Consider the following 4,939-nt stretch of genomic DNA (forward strand, 5'->3'; position numbering starts at 1 on the left):
GCATGGTGCTAATGAATTCACATGTGTTCTCTTATTTCATTCTTTTGGCAAACCTATGAGACAGGTGTGATTACAATCCTGATTATGGACAGGGTTTGCGGTTTAAGGAAGTTAAGCAGTAGAGCCCCATTTTCCTTGAAGGCCAATTCAGATGCCCACTTTACATGGTCTTCATTTCCATCCCTTTCAACCCCTTGATCTATAGAGCACATTGAGCAAGAGTGTGAGCTCTGGAGAAATCTCTGACTCTGGTACTTAAACTTATTGAGTCTCAGTTTTCTTCATCTGTCAAAGAGGATGGTACCTACTTTCTAGATTTGTGGTAGATTTTAAAAGAATAATGCATGTAGTGTGCTTGATACAATGTGTGACACAGAGCACACATATACATAATACATACTATAGTAGTTATAGTTAAAGGAGCTCTGGCATAGTGTAGTGGATTACGAGCTGAGCTACTAACTAAAAAGTTAGCAGTTCTAATCTACCAGCCACTCCGTGGGAGACAGATGAGGCTTTCTGCTCCCATAAAGATTTATAGCCTTGGAGACCCTATACAGGGTCGCTATGAGTTGGAACTGACTCTAGGGCACATAACCACCACCATCAGTTATAGTTAAGTGCTGTCGAGTCTGTTCTGACTCACAGCGACCCTGTATAGGGTTTTCAAGGAGCTGCTGCTGAGTTTGAACTGCTGAGCTTATGGTTCAAACCCACATTGTGGCCCAGTGCTTTATCCTACAGTGACACACCAGAACTCCACTAATAAATATTAGCCATCATCATTTTTTTTGTAATTGTTTAATTGTTATTATTACTTCAGGGAAATTATCAGGAGAGTGATAAAGGAAGAAGACTATTAGAGTTGTTATAAAAGTTAAATTTGCTTTCAAGGGATCTTGTAGCAATTTTCCTGTGCCAGAGTGGACTTTCTATTTTCCTCTCAAGTTTAGCGAAAGTCTCACCAATGCTCAAACAATCTGCTAATTTCAAAGTCATATGGGCCAAGTCTTCAAGAAGTCTCAGTCTCTTCTCTTGTGATCATCTGGGTCTGTTGTCATACTTCTCAGCCTCAGGAAACAGTTTATTCTTCATGAGGGACAAAGCTCTTCCTATCCTGACTTCAGATTCTCTGTACTTACTGGCATTACCGCACCATCACAATACTCTCCTCCTACCATCATGGACTCACCCATAATAAGCCTGCTCTCCTGGGTGTTCTTTCAGCAGTCTGAAGCAGCCACTGCCAAAGTGATGTACACTGCCCGTTGACTCCCGCCCTACCCACAGGAAGCTAACAGGGAGGATTGGCATATTTGTGCTGATTGCCTATGAGGCATCTCCTGTTTGGGAGTGGGCACAGACCCTGTCACGGCAGTGGGACGCCACTCCCTTTTTCAGGGAAAGTGAGTTATTGAAGGGAAACTCTGGCTCCCTGAAGAGCTAAATCATCCTTTGACTCAGACAACAGCCCTTTGCCCCATGGGAAAGCATTACTCATCCCGGCACCCCCGGGACCAGGCTCTATGTCAGGGGAAAGTGCGGCTCCCATTTTCCTTGCTCAGAAACTCATAAATCAACCTTATTAGAATTTCAGCTCCCTCAAATAGACATGGAACAGCTGGGCAAAGCGGAGCCTCCTGAGTGCTCCAACATTTGTTTTGGGAAGTGCGGAGAGGATGCCACAAGGGGTCAAGGGACCCAACTCTATCCCCAAACTCCAGGACTCTTCTTGGTCTTCCCTTGAGGTAGACAACTCTTCCCACTCTTGGTCCATGTAGGATAAGGACTGCAGTTGAGGAGTCCTTCGTGAATTGAATGGTAATGGAGGGGGAACAGGTAGAGCTGAAGTATGCACTGTGGTCATACTCTGTTTATGATTGTTGCTGGGCACATAGACCAGCACTTGGTACATGACCTGTGCTCAACATTGGATGGAAAATATTGTCCATGTTGTGGAAAACCTCTTACCTGAAGTAAATTGGTCCTCTATCTGTTCCTCAGTTTGTCCATCTGCAAATGAAAGAATTAGACTGGACAATCTCTAAGGCTCCTTGCAGCTCTAACACACTTACTTTAACACTCAAAGTCCAAAAGCTCAATGTGGATTGGCCACAAGTTGAACTCAGCTGGTTCTGAGGTTAATTTGGTCATTTCAATTAGACCAGAGATTGGTTTGACCATGCTGGAATTTCTATAGGCAGTGAAGATAACAATCATTGTAAAGACCCAATTTAATATATTTTATTAGAAAGACACAGCCAGAACCATGGTAAGACACTTTCCCTGAGAGCGTGAGTGTATGTTGAGCCTGTTTAGTGTTCAAGTAAGAGACTTCTGAATTCCTGATGAGAGTTTAGTGCCTTGTTGGCAGTAGAGAGGACACTATTGCCAGGGGATAAAAAACATATTGCTCTTAAAAAAAAAAAAAAATCAGTTTCTCAGAGTTTTCCATAAACTAGTGGGTGCCCTGACTGTCTGTATGGCAGCTGCTTTCAATAGTTAAGACCTCAAATGAATCACGACTATCCTGTGTTCCAATGGGGCACTTTGTATGAAAAAGGATGTGTACTCTCAGATGTTTTTGTAGGTTCTTTGACTAGTAACCAATGAATATAAAAGGATCCAACCTAGGATTTTTGGCAATTATTGCTTATAACAATTAATTCAATTAAATAAAATATCCCATTAAGGGATCTTGAACAATTCTGACCTCCCATGACCTATTCTGAAATAATCAACTTAATATTTCATTTGTATATTTTCTTAATCTGGTGATCTCGCTGAGGCAGGTTTCAGTTTTTTGGTAGTATATCTTGAAAGATTGGGAAAAGTGTGGAAAAAATGTGGTTGAAAAACTTCTGTTTAAAGTCTTGAGTGGAGTTTGAGTTAAAAGATGCTTGAACTTGGAATTAACTGGGAGGCCAAACATTTAAGGAATCAGAAGCCTCTCAAGATTAAGAAATTTTGTGTTTTGTGTGCATGAATGGGAATTACTAAAACAGGGTGAATTCTAGGATCTGAAAATCATTGTCATCAGAAGATCAAGTTGTAAATATTTATGTTTAAAATATTAAATCTTTCTAACAACTAGTTTTAATGCTCATGTGTACATTTTACTTGTTACTTTTTGCAGTATAATAGAACAATTCATTTTAAGCATAGATTGGATATTGGGGGTCACAGGTTTTGTTGATTCATTCATACTTTAGGTGAATGCAGTAGAATTCAGCTAATTTCTAATCTAGTTTTTAGATTAGAATGAATGATAAAAGCAAGAATATTCAGGGAACTAAATTTATATGGTCTATATGAACATTATTACTAGAAATAGAGTGAGAGTTTTGAGGCCTGTCTTCTAGAATGTAAGGACTTGATGATCAGGCTTATATTATGTTCTGAACCTTAATGCCATTTATTTGTGTTTATTAAAAATTGTATCAATAAAAAGTATATTTTTAATATAAACTTTTAATTCAGTTGGGAATTCTACCATTTGAAAATGATATTTTCATGAAACTGCTTGAATCTTTTTTTACTTAGCTCTTACCCCTCCTCACACTAGTTAGAATTGAAACTAGAATTTTTCCCTTCTTGATAAAACAAAAAAAACCATGTTATTTGTAAATTGATTATATTTTTTCCCTTTAAGTTTTTATTGTGGGTTGAATGAAAGTTTACAGGGCAGATCATCAGTTTTACATTCAACAAATCATACAACTTGTTTCATCACAATGATTACAATCCCCGTCAAGTACCGTCAGTTAACAGTATTTCTCTCTATTCACATTAGCTCTTTTCTTTTTCTTTTTAACACTCAGGCATTTATAATAATTTACACCACTAAAGGGCACATTCTGCAAGTCTGCCTCCTGGCCACCATCTCTCAGTCCCTCTCTTCCCATGAATCTAGAGTCCTCAGCTACTCCCTCTCTCCATGTCCCCATCTCTGCCTCCATCTCTAATGTAGCTGCTTCTCTGGATAAGGTCCCACAATCCGCTTGTGCTCTTCTCCCTTTCTGGACTGTAAGATTAACTACTCCCCAGTTTTTGTTACAAAATTTCTACCTTTACAATTGTGACAATTGCAATTAGTCATGATAACATTTACATGATAACAATTACTATTGAATCCTAAGAATCCTATCCCCATCTCTTTTAACCAGACCCATCTAGACAAGATGAAAACTACTCAGTGGGGACTCTTTCTCCCCTCCCCCCTTAAACTAAACTCCCTCTTGAAACCTTGTAAGCCACTTCGTGCCTTTATTGCCTCCTCATTTTAGGTAGCCAATGCCTAAGTTGCCCATCCCTGTCTACCCTGTGTACAAAGGGGATAGCATTGATACTTGATGTGAAGACTACTTACCTTTCTGTTGGTATTTAGAGTTACTACCTCCTACTGTGACACTGTGGGTTAATGGGTCAGACTGCAAAATCCTTTGAACTGCAAGGTAAGTGGTTCAAGATCACTAGCTTCTCCTTGGAAACCCTATATAGGGTTGCTATGGGTGGGAATTGACTCGATGGCACTTAACAACAATAACAACAACAATAACCTCCACGAGTATAGGTCAAGTTCATCAAATTGTAGCAATTTACCTTTGTTATATATATAAAAAAAATTTTTTTTTAAATCTTCCTCTAGTTGAGTTCTTATTATCAAGCCATCAAGGCTAGGTCAAATGGGTACTGTCTGCAAATTTGGGTGTTCTTGTGCATCTCTTCATATCAGCTGGATGCTTCGCTCTCAGCTCTAGCCCTCTGTGGCTATGTCCTTGTCAATGGTGGACTCAGGAGTCCCCAGGTCTCACCACGCTTTGGACCAACCAGCACTCCCTCTTCTCTCTCTCTCATCTCCAGGTCAACAGGAGTTGATGGACTGTGGTTGAACTCAGCCCATTTCTTCATTGATGCCCCTTTTCCATTCACCAGTAGA

Source organism: Chrysochloris asiatica, unplaced genomic scaffold (genome assembly GCF_000296735.1).
Source record: "Chrysochloris asiatica unplaced genomic scaffold, ChrAsi1.0 scaffold00064, whole genome shotgun sequence".
Lineage (NCBI taxonomy): Eukaryota > Metazoa > Chordata > Mammalia > Afrosoricida > Chrysochloridae > Chrysochloris > Chrysochloris asiatica.